The 23,202-nt window shown below is 37.9% G+C and overlaps 1 protein-coding gene across 4 annotated transcripts in view; it reads left to right on the plus strand.

Annotated features, from left to right (window-relative positions):
- The window catches only part of SGK3 (serum/glucocorticoid regulated kinase family member 3), a 147,530-nt gene that overhangs the window by 39,213 nt on the left and 85,115 nt on the right, over positions 1-23,202 (plus strand). The window lies entirely within an intron of this gene.

Consider the following 23,202-nt stretch of genomic DNA (forward strand, 5'->3'; position numbering starts at 1 on the left):
GTGTTGTGGCCTCTCCCGTTGCAGAGCACAGGCTCCGGACGCGCAGGCTCAGCGGCCATGGCTCACGGGCCCAGCCGCTCCATGGCATGTGGGATCTTCCTGGACCAGGGCACAAACCCGTGTCCCCTGCATTGGCAGGTGAACTCTCAACCACTGCGCCACCAGGGAAACCCCCTACATCATTGTTTTTGACAGCTGCATAGTATTCCACTTTGTAGTTAATAATTTATCCATTTTGTATTTCTATTATCTATATGTTCTTTTAAAAATATTTAAATCACCAAAGTAATATTTTTAAGAAAAATTCAAAGAAAAAAGTATCATCAGTAAACCTACCACTCAATAATCACTATTAGCATTTTAGAGTATATCCTTCTAAACTTTCATTTGTGTGTGCATATCCATATTTCCAATGACATTAAATTTTTCTTTTATGTGGGCTTGCTTTGTTGGTTAGAGAACCATGTTTATTTAGTCAACCAACGTCATAGATTCCAGGCACTTTTGAACCAATTATTTTACTACATTTCCTGGCCACCTGCCATTCCCCAAATCTGGATAACACTACTGGAAATTTATACTACTGCTCATAAAGAGGATGAGGTAAGGGTGTGTGGATGGACAAATCCATTCAGATCAGCAAAAAGCATATATCCTTTTGATGGAGGTCAGTCAATATTCTAAGTACATCTAAAATACAAGATACTTAAGAAGAGAAATGATAGAATATTCTTATATCATAGATTATGATCACTAAAGGAAAAGCAGAAATAATGGACCTGAACGAAGGAAAAAATGTTGAATTCAGTTAAAAATTAGAACAGTTGAACTTCAGATGTTTTGAAATAGTCTCCTAATGATAAGTACATTGTTTGGAGTAATTGGTTTAACAAAGCTCCCTCCAATGGTAGGAATAAGTGACCTTGAAGTTTCTTGTGATCCTCTTATATTATAGGCTATCTCAGAGTTAGTAACACTTGATTTAGTATAATTTCATGCATACAACTCTCTAGTTACTAACCCCACCAGTTTTTCCAGACAGCATCTGTCTGGGCTAATCTCTCCACGCCCTTTTTCTTCTCCCACAGCACATGTGCACAGGCTGTCGCCCACACTTTTCTCTTATATCCTTTTGTGGCTTTCCTCCACTTTCTGAGAGCTTAGTCCCCCTTTTAACCTTGTTCTTTTTTTCCTCTTCTTCCAGCTTTTGCTTTAAGAAAATTTCTCTCTGTCCTTTCTCCATCACACTCTCTTCATTTTGGTCTTGAGCAAAGAAGATACTAATCATGGTGATACAGTTAAGAACAAGCCTTTAATAAGGAAAAGGAAAGCTTTTAGTTTGGGAGGAAAGGTAGATATTATAAAGAACTAGTAGTTGAGAATACCCAGTAATTTCTTTCAGAATTTCCACAGAAGTCTCCACCCACCTCCTCGCCTCTAAATAAGCTGTTTTTCCTTAAGCACTGGCATGTATGATAAAATTTAAAACCGTTTATATATATTTTTTGGTTCATGTCACTGTAGTAGCATTGTTTTGTGCTATTTTTTTTTCCCCATTGAAGATGTTAGATTGAGTAGAGTGTGCTTTGGTCTTGAAAGCTCATTTCTAGGTAAAATCACTGATTCCTTTAGGAAATATATCTGAAGTTCTAGATCTCTGGTTTAAAAACAATCTCTTTGTTTTTAAGTAAGTTGAAGACTAAGAAGGTTATCTGAGACCAGAGGTTAGCAGTCTTTGAGAAATGGTGTATCAAGGTTCCAAACCCTTTTCTTCCCAACTTTCATCAGCAGAGAAATGTATTGGTGAGAAGCACATGTAGATCAGCCTTCCATCCTTGGGAATTAGAGAAGAGACAATGCTGGCTGCAGGAATATTAAGGTGTCCCTGGGGACTCTCTCAAAACGTGCATGTTGGGGATCAAGCCCAGGTAGCTGACTTCATACCAACTTCAGCTCACCTGTAAAGGTGCTTGGGCCAAACATTATGAGGAGCTCAGTACCAAGGTAATAGCTACTTAGGTTACACTGAGAGTAAAGGCCTATTTTTTCATAAACATGAATGAAAAAGGTTTTGAGAAGACATTTTTATTCTGCTTCCAAACAACATGGTGCTAAAATTGATGATGCCTTAAACATGAAAGCACTGTATTATTTGCTTATTTGAACCTGGACCACTGTTAATAAACACTCAGAAGTTAAGATTATACTATAATTTTTAAAAAATGGTTGTTGGTTTTGTAGTTCTAAGTGTACATAGTGGTGCATAGTTTACATTTTTTTAGCCCATTTTGACATCAGTACCTTTCATTTTTCTAATTCATCTCCTTTTACCCCCACTCTGTCTTCTCATGAATATTTGGTTTAATTTATTTTTTTGTCTGTAGGAAATGATTTTTTTTTATTTAATGGAAGTTAAGATTCTCCAATATTTTAGCAGAGAAGAGTTTTTAAGAGATTTATAAGACTATGCCCCTTTTCCCCTTTGATTTTTGTCTGTGCCGTAGATTTCCTTTATTTCAAATTCCTACTAACATTAACATCATTTTTTAAAAAATTTTATTTATTTTTGGCTGCGTTGCTGCATGCGGGCTTTCTCCAGTTGTGGTGAGCGGGGACTGCTTTTCATTGTGGTGCACGGGCTTCTCATTGCGGTGGCTTCTCTTGTTGTGGAGCATGGGCTCTAGGCGTGCATGCTTCAGTAGTTGTGGCTTGCGGGCTCTAGAGCGCAGGCTCAGTAGTTGTGGCGCATGGGCTTAGTTGCTCTGTGGAATGTGGGATCTTCCCAGACCAGGGCTTGAACCTGTGTCCCCTGCGTTGTCAGGCAGATTCTTAACCACTGAGCCACCAGGGAAGTCCCTATTTATTGTCTTTTTGATGATAGCCATTTTAATAGGGGTAAGGTAGTATCTCATTGCGGTTTTGATTTGCATTTCACTGATGATTAGTGATGTTGTGTATCTTTTCATGTGCCTGTTGGCTATGTGTATGTCATCTTTAGAAAAGTGTCTGTTTGGGTCCTCTGCCCATTTTTTTTATTTGGGTTGTTTGTTTTTTGATGTTGAGCTGTATGAGTTCTTTGTATATTTTGGATATTAACCCCTTATCAGATATATCGTTTGCAAATATTTCCTCCTATTCAGTAGGCAGCCTTTTCATTTTGTTGATAGTTTCCTGCCCTGTGCAAAAGCTTTTTAGTTTGATGTAGTTCCATTTGTTTATTTTTGCTTCTATTTTAAATAACGTTTCCTTTATTCATTTTCACACTTTCATTGGAACATTTTAGGATAAAATTTTGCCTTTGAGATGTAGAATGATATATATAAGTTGCTACTTCTGTGTAGAAAAACAAGAAAAAATATATTTTCGCTTTGTCCAAGCATAAATAAGGATACATAAGAGATTAACAGTGTTTCTGTCTATTTTGGGGATTGGGTAATGAGAACTGGGTGGGTGGGGACAGGAGTGGGAAGCAGACTTTTCACTGAGTCTCTTTTATATTTTCTTTGTTTTTTAACCAGGTGAATATATAAACCACTGTAAAAGTAGTTTTAAAAATTGTCTGTGGGTTTGGTGATTTTAGAAAATAAAGGTTGGTCTACTTTTAGTTTTCAGATAATTCTGCTCTTTTCAGTACAAGCTAAACCAAATAGTTTCATTCAGCACGATTTTTGTAGTTTTTGAAGAGCAAAGAGTTCTAATATTTATTTTGTACCTACCATGTTCTGGGTGCTTTAGAGACTTTATTTTATTAAATACTCATAATAACTCCGTGGTGTAGGTGATAGTTTCATTTTACAGATGAGCAAATTAGGGTTTAGTGAGGCTTTGAAGGTGGCCATGTGTGGCCAACACGGGGCAGAGCTGATCTGATCAGGTCTACGTGGCTTTACCAGGGGGTCCCCTGTGCTTTTGAGAAGTGGGTAAAGGCTGACTCCCCTCAAAGCCCCTCATCAGAAAGAACAGGCAGAAATGATTTACAGGTAACTCTGATTACCATCTGCTGATGAGGCAATGGTTAAATGAGTTTTGAAAACTGGCTTTTCATTTTTACTTTATGGTTCTGAGATGATATTAATGTTTTAATCTAGAAACTGCTGCCAGGCTTCAGGAAGGAAGCTATTGAAAATGTTTTAAATATCGTATATTTCTTCCCTAATAGAAAAGAGCTTAAAATTCTAAATTTAATTGCTGGATATGTTAAATTTTCTTAACCTATAGAATTTGAATGTCTTATGTTTGATCTGCAGAGCTGTCAAATTCCTACTCTTAGCAACCAGTGCCCAATGAACTTTGCCAACACTGACAAATGCTGTTGTCATATTCTGAAATCCCTTAATGGTGATAACCAGCCCTATTTATATTAATCCTTGGAAATAGAGCCATCAGCCAGTACAGTCTATCATTTTGCTGATTTATGTTGGGTATTAGCTAACGCAAGTATATTGTGTCTTGGCACATAGTGGGATGAGCTCTTGTTAACTAAGTAGGAATGAAAGAACATTTTAGGTCTGAATTCCTATGATTCTGTTATGTAATAAAATATATTTATGTTCTGGGTAAAGATTGTGAGAAAGATACTGAGGAAATTCAAATGACAAGAAAAGTTTAAAATGTCACAGAAAGTGAATGGAGAAGACAGAATAAACCCATAGCATACAGTGGAGTCTCTTACACTTAATACAATACATTAAAGAGAAAAGCAGCTTTATTGAGACTTAATTGATATGCCATTAAATTCATCTTTTTAAAGTGTACAAGTCAGTGGTTTAGTCACAGAATTGTGCAGACATCATCACTGTCTAATTCCAGAACGTTTTCATCATCCCCTAAAGAAACCCTGGACTCATCAGCAGTCACTCATCCCTCATTCCCTGTCTACCTGTTCCCATCTCCCCCCAGCCTGTGGCAATGATGAATCTACTTTCTGTATATATAGATTTGCCTATTCTAGATATTTCATAAAAAGTGGAACCTTATGGGAATTCCCTGGCAGTCCGGTGGTTAAGACTTGGCGCTTTCGCTGTTATGGCCGGAGTTCAGTCCCTGATCAGGGAACTAAGATCCCTCGAGCTGCGACCAAAAAAAAAAAAAAAAACAACAACGTGGAATCTTATGATATGTGGTCTTTTGTGACTGGTTTATTTCACTTGGCATAATGTTTTTAAGGTCCATCCACATTGTAGCATGTAGTACTTCATGTCTTTTTATTGCTGAAAAATATTCCATTTTATCAATATACCATATTTTGCTTATTCATTCATCTATTAATGGACAGTTGGGTTGTTTCCACTTTTTGGCAGTTATTAGTAATGCTGCTGTGAATATTCATGTGAAGTTTTTTGTATGGACATCTGCTTTCATTTCTCTTGGGTGTATAGCTAGCAGCAGAATTGCTGGGTCATGTGTAACTCAGTTTAGCTTTTTGAGGAATTGCCAGACTGTTTTCCAGTATCTGCACTATTTTACAAGCCCACCAGTAAGGTAAGAGGGTTCAAATTTCTCCAGATCCTCACCAACACTTATTGTCTGTCTTTTTGGACTTTAGTCATTTTAGTGGGTGTGAAGTGGTATCTCACTGAGGTTTTGATTTTCATTTTCTTAATGACTAATGATATTGAGCATCTTTCATGTGCTTATTGATCATTTGTAACCTTCTTTGGAGAAATGTCTTTTCAGATATTTTTTAATTGGGTTATTTGTCTTTTTTTGCTGAATTGTACGAGTTCTCTACATATTCTGGATGCACATTATATGATTTACAAATATTTCTTCCATTTTGTGGATTTTCTCTTTCACTTTCCTTATGGTTTCCCTTGAAGCACTAAAGTTTTTAATTTTGATGAAGTCCAGTTAATTTATTCTTCTGTCACTTGTGCTTTTGGTGTCATGCCATTAATCTAAGAAATTATTGCCTAACCCAAGGTCACAAAGATTTACTACTGTATTTTCTTCTAAGAGCCTTATAGTTTTATTTCTTACTTTTAGATCGTTGATCTGTTTTTTTAGGTTTTGTTTTTTGTTTTTTTGTGGTCCGCGGGCCTCTCACTGTTGTGGCCTCTCCCGTTGCGGAGTACGGGCTCCGGAGCAGGCTCAGCGGCCATGGCCTACGGGCCCATCCGCTCTGCGGCATGTGAGATCTTCCCGGACTGGGGCACGAACCCATGTGGCCTGCACCGGCAGGCGGACTGTCAACCACTGCGCCACCAGGGAAGCCCTATCTTATTTATTTTATACCTAGTAGTTTGTACCTCTTAATTCCTTTCCCCTATCTTTCCCCTCCCCGCCACTTCTCTCCCACTGGTAACCACTAGTTTGTTCTCTGTATCTATAAGACTGTTTCTATTTTTTTGTATTCATTCTTTTATTTTATTTTTTAGATTCTGCGTATAAGTGGAAAGCTCTGTCTTAATGCCAGTGCCACGCTGCGTTAGCTTAGCTTAGTGTGGCTTTGTAGTAAGTTTTGGAACCAGAAAGTGTGAGTCCTCCAACTTGGTTCTCTTTCAAGATTACTCTCTTATTTTGGGTCAAATGCATTTCCATATGAATTTTAGGGTCAGCTTGTCAATTTATGAAAAAATGGCAAGGAATTTTGATAGGGATTGCATTGAATCTGTAGATCAGTTTGGAGAGTATTGCCATCTTAACAATATTTTAGTCTTCAGATCCATGAACATTGGTTGTTTTTCCATTTATTAAGGCCTTCTATAATTTCTTTTAACAATGTTTTGTAGTTTTCAGTGTACAAGTCTTACACTTCTTTTGTTAAAATTTATTCCTAAGTATCTTATTCTTCTTGATGCTATTGTTAGTGGAATTGTTTTTTTAATTCATTTAATGTTTACTCATACTACTGTATAGAAATACAATTGATTTTTTAATCGAGTATAATTTATATAACATTATATTAGTACAATTTTTGAATATTGATCTTGTATTCTTTGTTCTTGCTGAACTTATTTGTTAGTTTAAATAGTTTTTTGGTGTATTCATCAGGATTTTTTACTCTGTCAACCCTCCATATTTGGGAGTTTCGCATCCCCAGATACAGAGGGTGGACTGTATTCATGTACTATTCCATTTTATATAAGGGGTTTTAGCATCCAATTTCAGTATCTGCAGGGGCTCCTGGAACCAGTCCCTCATGGATACCAAGAGATAGCTGTATCATCATATCATCTGCTCATAGAGATAGTTTTAGTCTTCCTTATCAACCTGAAAGGCTTTTATAATTTTTTTTTTTGCCTAGTTGCTCTGGCTAGAACCTTCAGTGTTGAAGAGAAGTGAAGAGAGCTGATATGTTTGTCTTATTTCTGATCTCAGGGGAAGAGCATTCAGTCTTTCACCATTACATGTGATGTTAACTGTGGTTTATTTGTAGATGCCCCTTATTAGTTGGAGGAAATTCTCTTCTGTTTGAAGTTTGTTATGCTTTTATAATTAAAGAGTGTTAGATTTTGTCGAATGCCTTTTCTGCATCTATTGAGATGATTGTGTGGTTTTTGTCCTTTATTCTGTTAATACAGTGTATTACATTGATTAGTTTTCAGATGATAAACCAACTTTGCATTCCTGGGATAAATCATATTTGGTCATGGTATATAATCCTTTTTATATGTTGCTCGATTTGATTTACTGGTATTTTATTGAGGACTTTTGCACCTATATTGACCTATAACTTTCGTTTTTTGTGATATCTTCATTTGGTTTTGGTAGGATAATACTGGCCTTGTTAGTTCCTTCCTCTTCTTTTTTCTTGTGGGGGGGGTAGATTTTGTGAATGATTTATATTAATTCTTCTTCAAATATTTGGTAGAATTCATCAATGAAGCCATTTGGACCTGGGCTTTTCTTTGTGGGACTTTTTTTTTTTTTTCAGATTACTAATTCAGTCTTTACTTGTTATGTATATACTCAGATAGGTTCTATTTCTTCTTCTTTTTTTTTTTTTTTTGCAGTACGTGGGCCTCTCACTGCTGCGGCCTCTCCCGCTGCAGAGCACAGGCTCCGAACGCGCAGGCTCAGCGGCCGTGGCTCACGGGCCCAGCCGCTCCGCGGCACGTGGGATCCTCCTGGACCGGGGCACGAGCCCGTGTCCCCTGCATCGGCAGGCGGACTCTCAACCACTGCGCCACCAGGGAAGCCCTCTATTTCTTCTTGACTTAGTTTCAGTAGCTTTTTTCTTTCTACAAATTGGTTCATTTCATCTGGTTATCTAATTTGTTGGTATACAGTTGTTCATAGTATTCTTTTAAAATTCTTTTTACTTCTGTGAGGTTGGTAGTGTTGTTCCCTCTTTCATTCCTTATTTAATAATGAGTCTTTTCTCTTTTATTCTCAATCAGTCTAGGTAAAGGTTTACCAATTTTGTTAAATTTTTTCCAAAGAAGCAACTTTTGTTTCCAGTGATTTTTCTCTATTGTTTTTCTATTCTCTTTCATTAATTTCGGCTCTAATCATTATGACTTTCTTCCTTCTGCTTGCTTTGGGTTTAGCTCTCTTCTTTTTCTAGTTTCTTAAGGGGGAAGGTTAGGCTGTTATTCTGAATTTTTTTTCCTTTGATATAGGCATTCATGGCTATAAAATTCCCTCCAAACATTATATTAGCTGAATTCTGGAATTTTTGGTATGTCATATTTTCATTTTTATTCATTTGAAAGTATTTCCTAATTTCTCTTGTGATTTTTTTTTCTTTGACTCATTGGTTACTTAAGAGTGTGTTAATTTCCACATATTTGTGAATTTACCAAATTTCCTTTTGTTATTGCTCCCTAATTTTTTTTAAATTTACGTTTTATTGAAGTATAGTTGAATTACAATTTTATGTTAATTACTGCTGTACAACAAAGTGACTCAGTTATACATATAAATACATTCTTTTTCATATTATTTTCCATTATGATTTATCAGGGGATATTGAATATAGTTCCCTGTGCTATACAGTAGGACCTTGTTGTTTATCCATTTTATATATACCAGTTTGCATCTGCTAATCCCAAACTCCCAATCCAACACTCTCCCACCCTCCTCCCCCTTGGCAACCACTAGTCTATTCTCTATGTCCCTGATTCTTTTCCCATTTTATAGGTAGGTTCATTTGTGTCATATTTTAGATTCCACATGTAAGTGATATCATATGGTATTTGCCTTTCTCCTTCTGACTTACTTCACTTAGTATGATAGTCTCTGGTTGCATCCATGTTGCTGCAAATGGCATTATTTTGTTCTTTTTTATGGCTGAGTAGTATTCCATTGTATATACACACCACACCTCTTTATCCATTCATCTGTCGATGGATGTTTAGGTTGTTTCCATGTCTTGGCTATTGTGAATAGTGCTGCTATGAACATAGGGTTGCATGTATCTTTTTGAATTAGAGTTTTGTCTGGATATACGCCCAGGAGTGGAATTGCAGGAGCATATGGTAATTCTATTTTTAGTTTTCTGAGGAACCTCCATACCGTTTTCCACAGTGGCGGCACCAACTTACATTCCCACAAACAGTGTAGGAGGGTTTCCTTTTCTCCACACCCTCTCCAGCATTTGTTATTTGTAGACTTTTTAATGATGGCCATTCTGACTGGTGTGAGGTGGTACCTCACTGTAGTTTTGATTTGCATCTCTCTAATAATTTATTGCTCTCTAATTTAAATCCATTGTTTTCTGAGAACATACTTTGTATGATTTCTGTCCTTGTAAATTTAATGAGGCCTTCTCATGGCCTAATATATAGACTATCCTAGAGAATGCTTTATGTGCACTTGAGAAGAATGTGTATTTTGCTTTTGTTGGGAGGAATGTTCCAGAGATATCTATTAGGTCCAGTTGATTTATGGTGTTGTTCACATCTTCTCTTTCCTTATTAATCTTCTTCCTGGTTGTTCCTCTTAATATTTTTAAACATTATTTTAATGTTTCATATTGGTATAAATATGAAAACCTGCTATCAAGATAAAAGACTCAAATGCAAACTTATAATGTTGTTTTAGTGGGCTATTTAAACAGAATTAAGTTATAAAATTATTTACTTTCAAATTTTAAATTTAAATGTAACTTTAGTTCAGTGCTGTTTTCTCAGGTCCATGATTCTTTTGTCTATATGTGATAGGATTTGCTAGTAAAGTGCTCTGGAATGTTTTTGAAACTGTATTGACACTCATCTCAAATAAATGAACATTCCTGTTTGATCAACTTATTTGTTAGGAATTAAAAGTTTATTTGCTAATGTGTGGTTGAGATGACAGCTCCAAAAAAGGTAACAAATAGTACTACATCTTCATGGTAACCAGAATTAGTAAATGGTTAAATTTTCTTTCTGGTATTTCATGGTAACATTATTTGATCCGTACCTCCAAGAATTCTATGAAATACACATTTCAAAATTTGCAATGGGGCTTCCCTGGTGGCGCAGTGGTTGAGAGTCCGCCTGCCGATGCAGGGGACATGTGTTCGTGCCCCAGTCCAGGAAGCTCCCACATGCCGTGGAGCGGCTAGGCCCGTGAGCCATGGCTGCTGAGCCTGCACATACGGAGCCTGTGCTCCGCAACGGGAGAGGCCACAACAGTGAGAGTCCCACGTACCACAAAAAAAAATTTGCAATAGTAGAGAGGCCATGTGAGATCCAGTTAGCAGAGGCAATTTAAAATGTATCTACATATCAGGCTTCCCTGGTGGCACAGTGGTTGAGAATCTGCCTGCTAATGCAGGGGACACAGGTTTGAGCCCTGGTCTGGGAGGATCCCACATGCCGCGGAGTAACTAGGCCCGTGAGCCACAACTACTGAGCCTGCCTGTCTGGAGCCTGTGCTCGGCAACAAGAGAGGCCGTGACAGTGAGAGGCCCGCGCATCGCAATGAAGAGTGGCCCCCGCTTGCCACAACTAGAGAAAGCCCTCGCACAGAAACAAAGACCCAACACAGCAAAAATAAATTAATAAACTCCTACCCCCAACATCTTCTTTAAAAAAAAAAAAAATGTATCTACATATGAATACCAGTAAATTATTTTCCTCAACTAAAAATACTTGGGCATTTTAGCACCATGTGTTTGTAAAGACAATATTTGACTTTGCCTTGTAGCACAAATAGAAATTATTCTGTATTTAAAAAATAAACTATTGTTTTGAAATTATAAAAAAACCCACATTTTAGTGTTGTTTTAAAAAAACAACTGTATTTGTAGTAAGAGTGATCCCTCATTTAATGAATCCTGTCTTCTAACAGTGACCATTTTGGAAGGCCATTTGGCCTAGGTAGATAAAAGGAACGGATCAGAACGTAGAGGAGAAATGCTACATCATTTCTAGATTATGGTGGCAGGGGGTTGCGGGGAACAGCAGATCAGGAGAAAGCATTAATTGGAGAACAAACAACAACTACAGAAGAATCAAAAAGAATGTGATAGTGGAAAAAGTATAGAAATAGGAGGAGGAGGAGGTAGCTGCAGAAGTCTTTATTGGTCCTTGGCAGAGGGGCTGGTACCCAGAAATGCATTCCTAGGCTTTCTAAATCCTTATTTACCTCTGGGAGGGAAATTCCTGAGAGTGAAGTGTGTTGTTGGAACACAGCCTATTCAGTAGTATAGTCATTGCAGTAATTGAATTACCTCTTGCCATTTAGTTCATGTGGCATATTCTCTTTTGGCAACACTGAATGTCCAAAGGAGTGGATGTGATTCTTTTATCAGGTCTTTTAAAATCTTTTAGCTGACTTAGGGAAGAGATGAGAGATGTGAAAATGCCTGCCTTAGTTAAGGGCACAAAGTAGGAACTTGATAAACTTTGGCTGATATTAACTTGTCCATAACATTCTATAATATTTAGTAGCCTAGACTAGGGAATTTAGAAGGCCTAGGTTATACTGTTAGATCTGCCACTAACTTGTGAAGTGATCCTTAGCAAGTGACTTTATTTTCTTTGACGGTAAATTACCCAAAGTTCTTCTACCTCTAAAATTCTATGGTTCTATTAAATTCATATAGAAAAAAAAGCTTTAAATAAAGATTATTCTTTTAATAGAGGTGGAAGTTTTTGTTTTTGTTCTCAACTTCTACAATTTTAACTAGGGTACACTACATGAATAAGATTCTTTAGAGCATTATCTAAAGCCAACCACTGATTTATTTGAAAACAAAGGGTTTCTTTGCAGTGTCATTTAGCTTGGCATTGCCATGAATCCAATAATTATTCTGCACTAATCAGAGAACAGTAATGCAGTTGTACTTAAATTTAGAGTTCCACACAGCCATTCACAGGGATGAATCGAGGTGAACGAGTACTTGTAACTTAATTTGCAAAAATTCTAAATGTACTGGTGGAATTCGCTGCAGGAATCATAGTGAAAAGTAGGTTGGGAGTGTGACTAAGATCATGAGAGGCTGTTGGAGAAACTATTGCTGCTTTTTGTTGTATTTGTCTTCTGGGTCTGTGTGACTTTTAATAAAAAAATTAATGATAACGTAGATTTCAGGAGCATTTTTACCATTTTGAAATGTTGACGTATGGTGTGACAGAGAATGAATTGTTGTGGTTGGTCACCTTTTCTTTTTTTTTTTTGGCTGCGCTGCGTGGCATGTGGGATCTTAGTTCCCCAAACAGGGATTGAACCTGCACCCCCTCCATTGGAAGCGCAAAGTCTGGACCATTGGACCCCCGGGGAAGTCCCACCTTTGCTTTTAAATGAAGCCAATGCCTGGCTTTAATAATGCTGTATGGAATCAAAATCAAATCAAAACTTTGTTTTCCTTTACACTCACTGCATGCAATACTCTCACATTTCTGTATTCCGGTTCCCAAATGTGTGGTAGTTTTTCCCACACCAGGCAATTCTGAGACACCAGCTGGGTGTCCTACAATTTAACTCAGTGCTGACACTGTCTACTTGGAGATCTCACAGGTTAAGGGCTCAATTCTGAATAACTGCACCCCTACCTTTTAACTGCCAATCGCAAGTCCAGGTTGTTACCTGGGCTTCTGACCAAGGGCTATAAATCGGTTTCGCACGACTTCTTCCTTGGTTTCAATTAATTTGCTAGAGTGGCTCTCAGTACTCAGGAAAACAGCTTACTTACTAGATTACCAGTTTATCATAAAAGGATCTAACTCAGGAACAGCCAGTTGGCAGAGATGCTTAGGGGAGGGTATGTGGGAAAGGACAAGGGCACTTCCAGGTGCGCCACTCTCTCCACACCTCCAGGTGCACCAACTTGGAAGCTCTCCCAGCCTCTCCTTCTGGGTTTTTATGGAGGCTTCGTTATGTAGGCATGGTTGATTAACTCATTGGGCATTGATAATTGGTTCAACCTCCAGCCCCTCTCCCCTCCCCAGAGGTGGGGGAAACTAAAAGCTCCAACCTTCTAACTAATCAGATTGGTTGCCCTAGCAACCAGTTCCCAGCCTTAAATTACCTAGGGGCTTTCTAAATCACTGTGTTAACATACAGTTAGGTGTGACTGAAAGAGGCTTATTATATGAATAACAAAAGATACCTATTTCACCTTTATTTCTCTTATCACTTAGGAAATTCTAAGGGTTTTAGTTCTGTGCCAGAAACAGATGTACGAAATATATCAATATCTGTATCTAATCTTAATATAAATCACAATATAATAGTCGTATACCTTGTTTAAAAATTATTGAAGTTATGAGAACTAAATTTTTTTCTGCCTCTATTAAAAGAATATACTTTAAATATCCATTTGAGGTTTCATGGGAAAACCAGGAGGCAAGTCATCTAAGTGTCCTGTGGGTTTTTCTTTTCTTAAATTTTAAACTCTTACTGTTAAAGTTCATTTACCGTAATTCTGTGTACATTGCCTTAAGTTCAGTTTTAAAAGGAGCGAAAAGTGGAAAACAAGTTGCGAAACACTGAGGATGTTGGTAATGAGTCATTATGGTTTATTGTGTAAGTATGTACAAAAATGGGAGGATCTGTCAGGTGCACAGCTCTCTTAGAACGACAGATTCCCCAAATCCTTAATGAAAAGGATGGTGTATATGTTCAATGGAAGTCTCTTCTCGTGCACTTTCTAATCATTAAAATATAAAGTTTGGGACACTTGGAAAAGGTTTTGGGTAAGTGATTGTGTCGAAGGCTAGGTATTTGTAGGGTAATTCTGCTCTACCCTGGTCAGCATTTGCTCTTAAGTCTTTCTAGGACCCACCTGATCTAGCCCTATTTTAGTGGATAGTATTGACTTTCAGACTTACTTTTCCTTGTGAAAAAGCAAGGAGCACTTTTTCATTTCATCTGAGGTAGTTAGCTACAGACTTAACATTTTCAGCTTAAAAAGCAATTTTCTTTTAACGTCTGTCATTAAAGTTTACCACTCAGGTTTCAATTTTTATGTTTCTCTTATAATTAAAGCAGAATGAGTCTTTGGACTGTGGCATTTAATAGAACCTTTAGTCAAGCTTTAGTGTAATCATATGTAAAAATAAAATATTTATTTAAAATATGTATGTTATAAAATGGAATGAATGTCATCGACAGGCATTGTTGTGTATAGAAGTAACAGGTTGCCTCTGGTGACTCATCTATTTTCAGCTCCTGTGAGAGATTATACTAATTGTGGATAAGAATGGGGGTCTGGATTCACCCAGACCATAGTTCAAATAGGTGTTCATTTATCACTTATAGTTTCTTCACCTGTAGAATAGGCATAGTAATAGGACATAACTCATAGGGTTTGAAATAAATAATGCTTGTAAAGCACTTAACACAGTGCTTGTGATATGGTAGGTAACTCAGTAAATGTCTGTAATTGATAACATTCTGAATGGATAAAATTTTATGGCCTTAACTTTCTTTTTTTGTTAATTACTTCAAAGGAAGACCACAGCTTCTCCTTCATTAAGTCCTAAGAAGCTGTGGTCTTCCTTTGGACTCACAAAGTCATTAAGCTCCTCCTAAGGGAGGAGGTCTGGAGAATCTGGAGGAAGGATTCTTTAGAGATGATCAAGGTGATAACCCCATGCCCCCAATGTGTCTCCAGGTGTCTGACTTCAGCCCATTGCCTTCTTTGAGCTACACTCCCTCTCTATGGGTGATTAAAGTTACTCTTCCTGGTTTACATGCCTCTTGAGCTGATGACTCCCAAGTCCATGATTCCTGTCCTGACCTTTATACCTTGCCCTTCAGACTGATATGTCCGTTGCCTACTGCTAGATAAGCAGCTTCCCATAGTGCTACCCTGCAGGTAGTTCAAATTCAACATGTGTAAAACAAAATATATCTGCTCTCCTCTTGATGCCCTACCCCACTTTTCACCAATTTCATCTTCCTTTTATCATCCCTGTTCAATTTATGGCATCACCATCCACCCAGAAACTTGAGAGGCATTCTAGGCTTTGTCTCCCTTACTGCCTACATCCTGTCATTTACAAAGGCTTCCTGATTTTATCACCTGGATATTTCTCAAGTCTGCCCCATCTGTTCTAAGTCTGCTATAGCCTCTTGGGGCCCTCATCATCATCTGCCTTTTTCAGTGGCCCCCTCTTAAGAAATTTTTCTGCCCCCCTCCATTCATTCTCCATATTGCTTTCAAAGTGGCCTAAAGCGAAGATCTGACCATTGTCATTCCTACATATAAATACCTTCTTCATTTCTTGTAATATCAAGTCAAGGTCTTTAGCATGGCTTGTCAGGCTTACGGTGATCCTCTAACCTCTTCGTATCTACTGGAATTTTCGGACTCATGCTTTCAGTTCCAAAGCTCCAGTAATAGTAATTACTTCCACGCACACTATGCTCATGCACCCGTGTGTCCGTCTGTTGTTCACTAACTTACCTAATTGTCAGTGGTACTGAGCTCAAGAGCCACCTTCTTTAGGGCATCTTCCTTAACCTTCATTTTCCTCCCTACACTGCCTCCCCAAAATTAAGCACTGACCTCTACCCTGCGCTTCCACTGTAACCTCTGGATACTTCTATCCTAACACTCTATTGTCTTGGAAATATCTCCTGCAGCCCACAAGGAAGTCTTGGGTGCTCTGAGACACCCTCAACAGGGCTTCTGCTTATTCCAGAGGTGGGAGTCATCGTTGTCATTAACATTATTTATTGACGCAGGAGCACCAACAAAGTAAGAAAAGAGTTAGAAAAATGTGATTTGGTTCTATGAAAATAATAAGTTCAGCCATTTCAGGAAGACTCCCCTTACTACGCCAGAATGCTGACATTACTGTGACTTGGCGCTCAATAATTTTTATTTATTTCATTAAATGTCAGGTTAGAGTATATAAAGTTATTTGACTGTAATATAGCACAGCTCTTAAAACATAGTAGAACCTCAAAAAAATCTTTGTTGCATGAATGAATACTAAACTTCATCTGTGCAAACTGAGCCTTTGTAGTTGATTGCTCATGTCAGTCTGGTCATCTGCTCACATCTTTAAAAAACAGGCTAAAAACAAAATGGAGGAAAAAAATAACCCTCATTCTATTCCACATACCAGGAGAGACTAATCTTCTTAAAGCCCTTTTTTAATTGCATGCCTACCTTTCTTAACCTACAATAGCTCTTTATTAGCTCAAGTCCAAACTCCTCACCCCATTTTACCTATTCAGCCTAATTTTGGGCAACGCTTCTACAGAATCAGTCCATGAAGTTAGATCAGTTTACTTCACAGGCAGAGTAGGCAGGAAGTTTTGACTGGTTGTTCTTCCTTGGAGCAGATTTTGACTTTTCAAATCTAGGCTTTGGCATCAGCGTATAGACTTTAAAGTTATATGTTAGTAAACTAAACGAAAACTTTGTATTCACTAAATATTTATTGAATGCTCACTACGGGCCAGGCACTGTACCATTGAATGGGACTTTGGTGATAATCAAAATCAACATAATCTTTGCCCTCATAGAGATTCTGGTCTAATTGTGAAGATTAATAATTATGATACAGGGTGTAAAGTGCCCCTCTAGGAGCCCACAGCAAGGGCGCCTAACCCAGCTGTGGGATCGGGGAGGGCTTCACAGGCTCAGTGACATCCAGCTTGATGGCAGTTGATGGGCTGTGCGTTACAGGCTGAAGGAACAGCAGGTGCAGCAGTCTAGTAGGAAGAGAGCCTGGCACGCTCAAGAAAGTGAGAGAACTTTCTTAAGGCTGGAACTCAGGTACAGTACAAGGAGCTATCTGTATTACTGTAGTAGACCGTGAGGGAAAAGAACGGAGATCTCTTTGTCCTATCAGAGACTTGCTTCTTCTTTGAGGAAAACAAATCAGAATGAGTAGTTGTTTTGCTGACTGCGCCGCTTCTAGTCACATATCATGTTGTTTTTAATTTATGTAATCTTTATGCATGTAAAATTAATGTCGTACTGAGATGGTATAGACATCCCCGCAGTTTGCTAGCACACTCCTCCCGCCACTCTCATCTTCACTTTCCCACCCCGCCACCAGCCTCCCCAGTGCTTGGAGCCCTTCCTTGGATCCGCCACTTGGATCTCCAGTGCAATTAGAATCACATGACTCCTTAGCATAGTGTTCAAGCCTTTTGTGATTAGTCTCCAACCTACCTCTCTGTCTCTATTTTCTACTTCTCTCCTTCATCCAGACTTAGCCTTTGCTCTGCCGTACCTTTAGCACACCCTATGTTTTCCTGATTTTAAGTCTTTATTACCTTCCCTTCACCTGGCATAACCTTCTTCCCTTTCACTGCTCGTCAAACTATGATGCTTTCTAGAAAGCTCGGTTCACACACTTCTTCTATCAAGTCTCTGATTTCTTATTATCTTTCTTGCCTCCTCCAGTTCTCTACTCCTTTAGAGTGTTTCTTCTTTCTTTTTAATAAAACGTACCATAGTCTCTTCCAGTGCTTTAAAAATGTGGGTTGCAACCAATTAGAGACTCGTGAAGCCAATTTAGTGGGTTGTGACCATCACTTAAAACCTGAAATAAAATAGACCAGAAGAGAAAATGTCAAAATATGTTGTATATAAGAAGAGGTAATGCTTTTGTTCTGTGGTACTTTTGTTGCAGTAATAGATATATATGAGTGTGCTGGCTCATCATACTAAGAACTATCTCTTGGTCAAAAAAGTTTGAAAAACACTGGTTCATATCTTATCTATGAATTAGCTCTCCAATTAGATTATATATTACTTTAGGACAGGGATTTCTCACTCAGGCTCTAAATATTCTCCACTCTCTCCACTTTATATATAGTATCTAGGGTATTTTGTTCATCATAAGTGTTGATTTTCTTTGAACTTTTCTCTAATTCTTCCTAAATCCTAGGAAGCAGCCTTGACATAGAATTTCCCATACAGTTCAGTCTAGCAGATTGGAATCTCCATTTTCCGCTCTGGAAATTTCCTCTAGGAGTCCTCTGTACTCCAGTTCCCATCTAGACTGCTACCACACAGCTGTCATTCTGGGAATTCTCTTCGCCTCTCTTACCTGGGCTGGATCCCTTGCTGCCTCTTTTTTGGTTTATTCTGTTATTTTGGTAGAGCACATAGTCCAATAGCTTGCTGAAAAGGAGTACATGAAATCATCTGAAAATGCCTATATTCTCCCTTCACAATTGAGTGATAGTTTGGTGGGCTATAAGAATTTTCTGGTTGAAAATTGTTTTCCCTCAGACTTTTAAAAGCATTGCTCCACTGTCTTCTAGTTTTTACGGTTGGTATTAAGAAGCCATGCCATTCTTATTCCTGAACTTTTGTATGTGAACTTCTTCTTCCTTTCTGGAAGCTCTTAAGATCTTTTGGTACCTTCTGTAATGAAATTTTACAATGATCTGCCTTAGGAGGTACCTCTCTTCAGCCATTGTGCTAGGTACTCAATGCACCTTTTTTTTTTGGCCATGCCCTGTGGCCTGTGGGATCCTAGTTCCCCTACCAGGGATCGACCCTGCACTCCCTGCAATGGAAGCACAGAGTCTTAACCACTGGACTGCCAGGGAAGTCCCCCCTCAATGTACCTTTTAAATCTGGAATTTGTGTTGTTCATGTCTCAGAAGAAAAATTCTTTGCTAATTTCATTATCACTGTTTTCTCTTTGGAGATCTTTGATTAGTTATGATCTTCTGGATTGGTCTCTAAATTTATTACCTGTTTTCCTGTTGTCCGTCTCTTGGTGTTTTTGTTTTACTTTCCATAAGAATCCCTCAACTTTCTTCCAACCTTTCCATTGAATTTTTTGTTTTTGCTGTCATCATCACTTTCCAAGAGCTCTTTATTATTCTCTAATTGTGCTTTTTAAGATTATTTTATTTAAAAAAATCTTTCATTCATATAATATCTTCTGTCTCTATGAAGTGGTGTTTTTTTTTTTTTTGGTAGATGAAAACCTTTTGTCTACTCCTAGCATTCTATTTTCTGTTTTTAATGTAGTCTAGTTTTTTATTATTTTTAATGTTGGTCCTTTATGTTAGAGGTTTCCTTAAGTGCCTGATAATTATTTAAGAGTAAGACACTAAAAGAATATATTAAAAACAGAATAAAAGTTCTGTGTATCTTGGTAGAACTTGTTAAAGGTAGAGACCATCACAGATTTCATCAGCAGCCCCTCTTCTCAGGACCATACAGTTTTCCCACATAAGAAGCCTCTCATTTCCTGCCTGTTGCCCCAAAGCCTGAGCCTGTTCTCGGGACCTAAAGGTTAGGTCAGCTGGCTCCTACCTAGTGTCCCCTCTCAGGCTCTCAGGTTTCACCTTCTGTCACTGCACCCATTTCCCACTCATCCACAGGCTTTCTGCTCCATGTAGGATGGCGTTTTTGTTGTGTTTTGTGTTTTCCCTGTTTTGAGATGACTTCTGAGAGGAAGAGGTGAAACTTCTTTATGCCAACATTTTAAAACAAGAAGTTCTTTCCTGAACTTTTCAGTTCCTCTGTATACATCATTAAAAATGGAAGGGGGGGCTTCCCTGGTGGCGCAGTGGTTGAGAGTTCGCCTGCCGATGCAGGGGACACGGGTTCGTGCCCCGCTCCGGGAAGATCTCACATGCCGTGGGGCGGCTGGGCCCGTAAGCCATGGCTGCTGAGCCTGTGCGTCCGGAGCCTGTGCTTCACAACGGGAGAGGCCACAACAGTGAGAGGCCCGCATACCGCAAAAAAAAAAAAAAAAAAAAAGGAAGGGATATGCTGATGTTTCTCCAACATGGGGATGTTGAGACCTAATTAATCAATGTTAATGCGTTTATGAAGATGAAATCTTTGTGTAAGTATTCATTGGCATGCTGTTTTCCACACATTCTTCGACATGTGTGCTGTTTTAGGATAAAGCTAAAAAGCCTCTTATCTTTTAAACTTTTAGCCACTTAGCAATTCAGTTTTTTTTAAATATGTTTGATTTGCTCAGTCTTTATCAAAAATTAATGCAGTGTGTTTTACAGCATAACATGGCAGGTAGAACACAAGCATAAGTGTTGGACTTGAGTGCCAGCACTGCCATTTGCTACGTGAATTTGAACAAATTACTTAATATTTCATTTTCCCCATCTGTAAAATGGAGTTCATAAGGTTTCCTGATAGAGATTCCATGAGAGAATGCATGTGAAGTCCTTAGCACGGGGCTTGCCTCCATCAATGGTAGCTCATTCTGTTGAGGTATGTAAAGCATCTAGCACAGTGCCTTTTCCTCCTACTTGCATCCTACTTACTCAGGATGTTCTGCTGAGTCAAAACTACCAGTTGGAAGTTATATAATACAGCTCCTTTCTCTTACTAATTCTTAGGAGATTTAATTTGGAGATAGTTTTGGTAAATTCCGAAAACCACTGCCACTAAAATAGTATTTATTTATGCTCAGAGCTTTCTAAAGAGTTGATCCCGTCTGTGCTGAATTAGCAACCTATAAAAACAATGGTGAACTGGTGGAGGGAACTGTAAATTTGGGGAATAATTTATTTGCCAAGCTACTTAGGCTCTGGGTATTACCAAGGAAAATTTATGAATATGTCAAGCCTTGATAGATTCTTCCTTTTTATTGTTACTGTACTATAAATATGCTGGGCTCATCCTGCCTGTGGGGCATGTTTTGTCCAGACTGTTACTGGCATCACCAGAATCACGATCCTCCTGGACCTGACTTAATGCCCACTCACGCTAGGGACCTATAGGATCAGTCCAGCCCTGCCCTGACTTGCATTTTCCTCTAACACCACTGATTTTAAGATCAATAAACTCTCTACTCTGACAAGTAGATGGAGCACGCTCATCAATTTTAATTGTGAAAACTGCCTACATACTATTGTCATCAATTTGTCTGGGTTACTTTTACAAAGATGGTAGACTCATCAATTTGAAACCCATCGTGTCAGAGTTGGCCATTAGGGATTTCTGACTTTGCTATTAATTATTTCCAGTGATACTCTCACTAAGTATTCTAGTTGCATAAGCGCTCATATGAGAGAAGGTGAAGAAAATATGGAGTAAGGGATGGATCCATTTTGTATTATTCAGAATATTATTTTTTAAAATACTTTCTGAAATTAGTTACCTTTGGTCACCATATAACTAAATTGGCAAAATTTGATGTTTCATCTGTTAGAAAAATTATTTTTATTACTGGGCTGTTCCTTGCATTTGGAAGACTTATTCTAAATTTTGAAGGTAAATACTATATAGCTTTATAGATCCATTTTTTATTAAACTAAAAATCTCCATGTACACTTCTTTTATTTAAAAAAATAAGATTTGATATTCTAGGGATATAGTGGACTTAGATTTTCATTGTTTAAAATATTTTTTATAAACTGTTCATTCCTTTTTTTTAACATATTTTTAAACACATATAAGAGACAATTCATAGCATATGTACATAGTGTAGAGAATAACAACCAAATACTCATGTATCTATCACCCAGTTTAAGAAACAGAATATTAGCCATACATTAGATTCCCCATGTGCCCTTCCCCAATTCAGTTCACCTCCCTCCACCCCCCAAGTAACCATGACAAACCTTTGTATTTATTATTCCCTTGACTTTTTATAAAACTAGTTTTTGCAACATTTGTATTTTTCCCTAATTGTTGAATTTTTTTCATTTTTGAAACTTACACAAATGGAATAATTACTCCTGATACTTACTTTTAACACAGTAAAAGTAACATTGATGACATTCACCCATGTTGATGTATGCAGATGTAGTGCATTAATTTTCACTTCTGTATAATATCTCATTATATGACTGTTCCACAATTTAGTTATTTGTTCTTCTCTCGATGGACTTTTGGGTCATTGCTAGTTTGTTGGCTAGTACAAACACTGACTTCTTATACATGTTCCTTATTGCACATGAGCAAAAGTGGAATTGCAAGGCAAATTGCTTAATCTCTGAATTTCATGAAAAATCCATTTGCTTTTCTTTGAATTTAAGGAGGATTTGAGATTGAGATAATTTATTTCAAATCAGTGGTTTGATAATTTTGTATCAATTTTAGCATTTTTCTAGGAAAATTGTTTGCTTTTGAAATTATTTATAGATAATTGATTTATTCAGAAAGGTCAGGAAGTGAGGCAGTCCAGATTATTTAGATATGTTTATACATAGAAATGGAGATATAGATATATAAATATAAGATAAAAATATAGATAGTCAATTTCAGAAGTCAGAGTGTAATATTAATAATAATGGCTAACTTTTATTGAATATGTACAAAACAGGATGACTGTACTGGTGTATGTCAACTGAATATCAGGCACTGCCTCGAAGTAGTTTTTGGGGTGTGTGTGTGTGTATGTGTGTGTGTGTAAATGTCTGAAAATGAAAAGTGAAAAAATCGCCTTCAGACTTTTTTTTTTTTTTTTTTTTTTTTTGCGGTACGCGGACCTCTCACTGTGGTGGCCTCTCCCGTTGCGGAGCACAGGCTCCGGACGCACAGGCTCAGCGGCCATGGCTCACGGGCCCAGCTGCTCCACGGCATGTGGGATCTTCCCGGACCAGGGCACGAACCCGTGTCCCCTGCATCGGCAGGCGGACTCTCAACCACTACGCCACCAGGGAAGCCCCTGGACTTCTTGATTTTGGACAAAAAAAGGAATTTTCTATTCATTCAGCCTGTTTTGATTCCCAATACATCTTCTACTGTTTGGAAGTAAGATGGACTATAAGATGCTGAAGTAATTTTTCACTGTGATATTGGAAATTATACAAATTCAAGAAAAGATGAATCAATAATAGCTATCATAATGGTCAACTTTACAATTAGTGTTTATTGCCAGTGCTTTCCTTTGTATACATCTGGGAATGTTTTACAAATGA

This window comes from Delphinus delphis, chromosome 17 (genome assembly GCF_949987515.2).
Source record: "Delphinus delphis chromosome 17, mDelDel1.2, whole genome shotgun sequence".
NCBI lineage: Eukaryota > Metazoa > Chordata > Mammalia > Artiodactyla > Delphinidae > Delphinus > Delphinus delphis.